Source organism: Desmodus rotundus, chromosome 4, assembly GCF_022682495.2.
Source record: "Desmodus rotundus isolate HL8 chromosome 4, HLdesRot8A.1, whole genome shotgun sequence".
Lineage (NCBI taxonomy): Eukaryota > Metazoa > Chordata > Mammalia > Chiroptera > Phyllostomidae > Desmodus > Desmodus rotundus.
Genome location: NC_071390.1, coordinates 137,339,134 through 137,346,379, shown reverse-complemented (window position 1 = coordinate 137,346,379; position 7,246 = coordinate 137,339,134). Strand labels below are relative to the sequence as shown.

At 40.9% G+C, this 7,246-nt stretch overlaps 1 pseudogene; it reads right to left on the bottom strand.

The window, feature by feature from the left end:
- Positions 1–5,826: 5,826 nt before the first annotated feature.
- Positions 5,827–6,733, bottom strand: LOC112319448 (KATNB1-like protein 1 pseudogene; annotated as a pseudogene).
- Positions 6,734–7,246: the final 513 nt, after the last annotated feature.

The window sequence follows — 7,246 nt, the reverse complement described above, 5'->3', positions numbered from 1 at the left end:
AACTATAATAGCATAATCAATAAAAATTCTTTAAAATAATAAAATAAAATGAAAAGTAGGCTTCTGTAGCCTTCACCAAAATGGCCAAAAAAAAAAAAAAAGGATTTCAACAAAAATTAGCCAGGACTAAAAAAAAAGCCTTTTGAATGATTTCATTTAAACATTTCAAATAGTATTAAATACAATTTAGCAGGTTTTTAAAAATATATTTTGTTGATTAGGCTATTACAGTTGTCCCATTTTTTCTCCCCTTTATGACCCCTCTGTCCTGCACAGCACCCACCTTCAGCATCTCTCCCCCTTAGTTCATGTCCACAAGTCGTGCATATAAGTTCTTTGGCTTCTCCATTTCCCATACTCTTCTTAACCTCCCCCTGTCTATTTTGTACCTACTATTCATGCTTCTTATTGCATGTACCTTTTCCCCCATTCTCCCTGCTCCCTTTCCCTGCTGATAACCCTCCATGTGATCCCCATTTCTAAGATTCTGTTCCTGTTCTATTTGTTTGCTTAGTTTGTTTTTGGTTTTGTTTCGTTTTTTTGGTTCAGTTGTTGATAGTTGTGAGTTTGTTGTCATTTTACTGTTCATAGTTTTGATCTTCTTGTTTTTCTTAGATAGGTCCCTTTAACATTTCATATATAATAATGGCTTGGTGATGATGAACTCCTTTAACTTGACCCAATCTGGGAAGCTCTTTTTCTGCCCTTCCATTCTAAATGATAGCTTTGCTGGATAGAGTAATCTTGGATGTAGGTCCTTGCCTTTCATGACTTGGAATACTTCTTTCCCACCCCTTCTTGCCTGCAAAGTTTCTTTTGAGAAATCAGCTGATAGTCTTATGGGAACTCCTTTGTAGGTAACTGCCTCCTTTTCTCTTGCTTCTTTTAGGATTCTCTCCTTATCTTTAATCTTGGGTAATGTAATTATGATGTGCCTTGGTGTGTGCTTCCTTGAGTCCAGCTTCTTTGGAACTCTCTGAGCTTCCAAGACTTCCTGGAAGTTTTTTCCTTTGTCAGATTGGGGGAGTTCTCTTTCACTATTTTTTCAAATAAGTTTTCAATTTCTTGTTTTTCCTCTCCTTCTTCTGGCACCCCTATGATTCGGATGATGGAACATTTAAAGTTATCCCAGAGGTTCCTTAGCCTCTCCTCAATTTTTTGAATTCTTGTTTCTTCATTCTGTTCTGGCTGAATACTCATTTCTTCCTTCTGCTCCAAACCCTTGATTTGAGTCCCTGTTTCCTTCCCGTCACTGTTAGTTCCCTGTACATTTTCCTTTATTTCACATTTCATAGCCTTCACATTTTCCCTCAATTTTGCAACCATACTCAACCATTTCTGTGAACATCCTGATTACCAGTGTTCTGAACTGTGCATCTGATGGGTTAGCTATCTCTTCATCACTTAGTTGTATTTTTGGAGCTTTGATATGTTCTTTCATTTGGGCCATAGTTTCTGTCTCAGTGCACCTGTTACATTGTAAGGGACGGAGCCTTAGGTATTTGCCAGGGCTGGGCAACCCACTTTGCTGCTTTGTGGCACTGTGGGGGGCGGGGAGGAGTCCAAGAGGGAACAATGCAGCTTGCTCAGATCTCCGCTGGCTTTCAGTCACTTCCCCCACTACCCACAAGCAACTTGGGCCCTTCTGGTGCTGATTCCTGGGGGTGGGTTTGTGTATGTTGTAGGACCCTGTGGGTCTCTCCAATGAGCTTGCCTGTGAAGCTGGGAGTTTCTCCCATCACCACAACCACCATAGGTTTTTACAGTCAGGCTGTAAAAACTTATTTTAAGGCTTTATTTCTCTGCACTGGAACCCTGGGTTTCGCAGTCTGGATCCCCAGTTGTTCCTCCTGGTTTATCTATAATGTGGGACGACCCAGTCCTCCAGCCTCCACCTTGCCATTAGTCCTTTTCACCCAGGCTGCCCGTCTCCACTCCTCCTACCAGTCTGGTTGAATGTTTCTTCTTTAATTCTTTGGTTGTCAGACTTCCGTACAGTTCGATTTTCTGGCAGTTCTGGTTATTTTTTGTTTTTAAATTTATTGTTGCCCTTCTTTTGGTTGTGCAAAGAGACAAAGCGTATCTCTACACCTCCATCTTGGCTGGAATTTGTCGGGTTTGGAATCAAACCAATGTAACAAGTCTCGGCTGCTACACCTCATTCCACTGGCACTGGAGACCAAGGGACACCCAGGGCACAATCCTCCTGTGGGAAAAGAAACCTGTAAAGGCAAAGGGAGTAGGCAGGCCTCTCTGTGTGTACAGCTGGCAGCAGCAGCCACAGCCCTTGGCCACCAAGGACTCCAGATGGCATGGGACTGGCTGTGGCATAGGGTCTGGCAACCTTGGATTGAGCCTATGGTCACACTGCGGCTCCCTGTTCCCTGTGCACACAGTGTCTGCCAACCACTGTCCGGCGGGAGCCTCACCCACGTCTACACCATGCAGCCTGTTTCCAGCCATGCCTGTGCCCGGATCAGAGCACTGCCCTCCTCCTCCAGAGTCGAGGTCCTGCCCCAAGTGTTTCTGCATCTTGGCTTCTTGGATGGAGAATGAGGGCTCAGTGCCAAGAGCCCTCTGGCCTTTTTTTTTTTTTTTTAAATAATCCTCACTGGAGGATACTTTTTTAATTGCTTTTTAGAGAGGAAGAGAGAGAGAAACATCAATTGGCTGCCTACTATACATGCCCCAACCAGGAATTAAACCTGCAGCCTAGCTATGTGTCCTGACTAGGGGCTGAACCTGTAACCTTTCTGGTGTACAGGACGATGCTGCAGCCAAGTGAGGCACCTGGCCGAGGCCCCCTCTTACTTTTGACTGTTACCCAGATTCTGCAGAAAGGCAGGCCCATGTCCAGTTCTTTGTTACTGTACAGACCTGGGTCCAAAAAGACCTGGGAGAGGGCCTGCAATATGATTCTAAGTCAGGACAGAGAGGGAAAGGGGGGGATGGAGTAGGGAAAGTGAGGCAGAGGATGGGGCTTGAACTTTGGAGGACCACCCCAGTCTTCCTGTGGTGAATCCAGAAACAATTAGCCTGAGGTATTTCTTAGACCCCCTCCGTTTGCATAATTATATTAATGGGATGTTTCTTTTTCCATTCTGTATGCAACTAGTCCATTTTACCAGCCACAATTTACTTTTTTGAAAGAAAACATTTTTAATATTTTTAAAGCAAAAAAGATGCTTGTTTAAAATTCATGTCAGTAGTTGCTAATTGGATAAATTCTAAAGACTTATATTCAAGTGCTTGAAGAATTAGTGCATAGAAATTCAATTACTAAAAATCTTTGCTCAGATATCCATGGAATCATTGAAGATGAAATGACATATAAACCAATAGTGGCACTTCAAACCCAATCACTTTCAAGACAGGCTAAGATACATGGGGATCTGTCCAGAAAGTATCCATACATATACTAGGAAAAATAGAGACATTTATTGAGGAAGATACAACATAAAATAAACCTTGTACACAGGACAGTAACACCTCAGTCCTCTTCAAAGTAGGCACCTTGGGACCTCACACAGTTCCCCCAATTGCTATCAGCTGCCCCATCATGTTTTCCTGAATTTCATCAATGGTCTGAAGTCTCCTCCCTTTCTAAGGTTATTTTAGTTTTGGGAAAAGCCTGAAGTCACAGGGCACCAAATCTGTGCTGTAGGGGGGCTGAGTTACCTGGGTGACTTGATGTTTTGCCAAACAACTCTGCACGAGATGCGATGCGTGAGCTGGCATATTGTCATGATGAAGCTGCCAATCACCAGTTGCCCATAGCTGTGGCCGTTTCCATTGTATTGCATCTCTCAACCAAGCAGGAACATTGAGGTAGTATTTCTTGTTAATTTGTTTGACCTGGAGTGGCGTACTTGTGATGGACAACACCTTCCCAATCAAAAAACACAGTTAACATGGTCTTGGTCTTGCTGCAACTTTGCTGCACCTTCTTCAGGTGTGGAGAACCAGGCAACTTCCGTGGGATGACTGGGCCTTCGTTTCCAGATAAGAGCCATAGACCCATGATTCGTCTCCTGGTACGACCTTGAGGAAACCTGGTTCATTGGTAGCAGTGTGAATCAAGTCATTAGCAACTGCAGCGCAATGTTCCTTCTGCTCTGGTAGCAGAAGCCGCAGAGCAGATTTTGCCACCACACATTTCATGCCAAGACTTTGTGTCAGAATCTCAGACACAGTAGTTTTTGGAACCCCCAGATCAGCTTCTAGTTCTCACACTGTCCATTGCCGATCTTTGTTGATTGCAGCCCGTACATTCAACATTTTCAGGTGTTCTGCTCTTTTCAGGCTATCTAGAATGTAGATCACTTTCAAAAGATTCTCGACCATCTTTGAAGTGTTTGTGCCACACTTTTATTTGCACTGCACTCATTGCATCATCCCCAAAAGCCTTCTGAATCATCCGAATAGTTTCCACAGACAAATGTTGAGGCTTAATGCAAAATTTGATACAGATTCATTGCTCTACTCACTCAGTCATTTTGAATGCAACAACCGCACAGTACATATGCTCACTCAATGGTGTCTACCACCCTCACTGACTAGTACAGTGAAGTTGTCATTGTTCATGCATGTGCATTCCAGTCCACTCTCCTTGGTTGCAGGTTACATCGATGTTGTGTAAACCATTCTCATTATATTAACAATGGCTGGACCTTTTCCAGACAGACCTCCATACAGCTGTGCAGACATTAACAAGTGGGTTCATTGACACCCCAAAAAATAGTATTAAAAAAAGATCTCATACAGTTTGATGCTCTGCAGGAAGCAGTAATACAGTGTTAGAATTCAAAATCAAGGTCATCACTAACTGTGGACTATTCTAAAGGATGTATGTAAATTATTTAAAATATAATGTAGTGAAGATATTAGAATTCATATAAAATAAGAATTTGAAAGAACAAAGTATGAAAATTTAGTGAATTTATTCAAAAAAAGGAAGCTTAAGTGATAGAGAACTGAAACAATTCGAAATCTATATGCAATAGAAATTAGCCAACTCTGTATTGAACATTTCCAGCTAAGGATTCATACAAATACATATTCACCTTTTTCTTTTATATATACATGACATGATAATTCTGGCAAAATAAAGCCAGAGATATTAAAAATATTCTCAAATTTTAAAGGCGGTGTGGAATAAGTTTTAACAACAACATTCTACATGAATGGAAACTCCTGATTTAATTCCATAGTTTTATCACACCAGAAGCATGGTTGGTTTTAAGTTTCAAAACTGATATCGGTATCACACACATGGGCTTATTAATAATTAAGGCATTTTTATACCCAAGTGTGGATAAAAACTGCTGGCATTGATTATTTGCTATGATGTTTTAAACTTGCAAAGTCTTTTCAACATCAGAAAATAGCCACACACATTTGGTGTGTTCTTATAAAATACAATCTTAAACAAAGTAATAATGATTGGTCTTTGTGGTTTCTAGTAATGTTTTCTTATTTTTTTCACATAGCATAAAGGATCTTCTTATGTAGGATTGCATTAAGATCCAGTAGTTTTTAAACACTGTCACCAAATAACCATAGAAATCCCAATGCAGCAAAGGAGAACAATCTTCAGAGTGTACATTCACTTCACCAAAGTTGAAGCTGCTCCTTTCCGATAATTTTCCACTTCAACACAGAGCAGATTGTTACAGTTTTGTAAGTGTTTTCATTATGTGGCTTTTTAAAAACCACATAACTGTGATTTCTTCCACAGTTCACAGTCCTTTCATGAGACATATTTTGGAAATCAAAAAGTTCAGGGATGTTTTCAATGGCCAAATGCTCTTTTAGTAGATGAATGTCTCAAAGCAACTGTAATAAATAAGCATCCACGTCCTTAGCTATATTATCAGTATATCCTGGAACCAAAGTAAGATGGTTTTGTTTGCACAACCCACTTAATTATTGTTTTAAAATGTGAATATTTCATCATTTACAATTTCTGCTTTGATTTATAGTTCTGACCACCACATTTTTATGACTGCTTGAAGCCAGTTGAAACAAATTATTATGTATTCTTCAAATATGCATTTAACTAGTGACTTTACTAGAGACAACAAGACTACACAGCAGCCAAGGGAGATGTACTGTTTTTCCTCACGTAAACCATTGCTGAGTACAAGAAGGCAACCCACCACCACTCCACCGCCTTCTGTCCTCACCAACTAAGCTACAACTTCACTTATACTCCTCTTTTCCCAGACAGCTAAAGCTATATTCAATCTCAAATTCCTGAACAAAATTTGTGCCATTGTTTTACAGTTCTGAGACCCTCCAGGGGGTGGGGGTGCGGGCGGACAGCCAAACACAGTATTTTGACGAGGGGCTTTCTGTTTGAGAAGAACCAGGACCACCACTATCACCATGTGATTTTTCAGGCAGGTGGCCCCCACGAGCCAGTTTATTTTCTTTATTTGCCATGTCACTGCCCCAACTTCTAGGGGACTGTTTCTTTTTATAACAAGGATTTGGAAGAGAATGATAAACTTTCTTTCTGTGGGACATCACCATATGTAGTTTATCTGGGCTCGTCACAGCTTGTCCAACTGTTCTATTTATGTAAGTAGCCAACTGTTGCGTGGATTTCAACCTCCTTCATGCTTTTATTAGTGAAGTTAAAGGTCCTTTTTCTAGGAAGATTAATGGAATGATCCCCAATATTATTACAAAAGTTTCATTTTTTTTTAACATTGCAGGTTTCAGATGTCATAATCTCTTGAATATGGGCATCCCAGCCCAGCGCTGGTGCTGATGAATTGTGCCTGGAAGCCCAGAGAGTTCCTTGGCTCCTGAGTGAGCCCCACTCAGGGCCATCCAAATGCAGGTGTTTGCAATGTATTTTAACAGAAAAAGAAGCCAGTGGTGTGTTTGTTCCTTGCCCCCTGAAGACAAATGCAATGGGTGTTTAATTTCATTAACTACAAAGCAGCTGACAACAACACGTTACAAAATCAGCTTTACACAGCTTAAACACTGGCACTTGAAACAAATCATTATTGCATTAGCTGTCACACTGGTAAATCTAGAATCTAAGGAAAAATATATTATTGATGTTTTCATAGACTTTTGTAAATGCATTGACAAGTAATGTATAATCGTTTGAAAACATGGCTGGGTCCTGGTGAAGATGTTCTGTCCTCTAAAGAAGGTTTCCTATTAGCCCAGGTACATTTCACATACTGGCCCCTGTGCCATTCCCAACCCTTAGCCCACATCTTTCAGA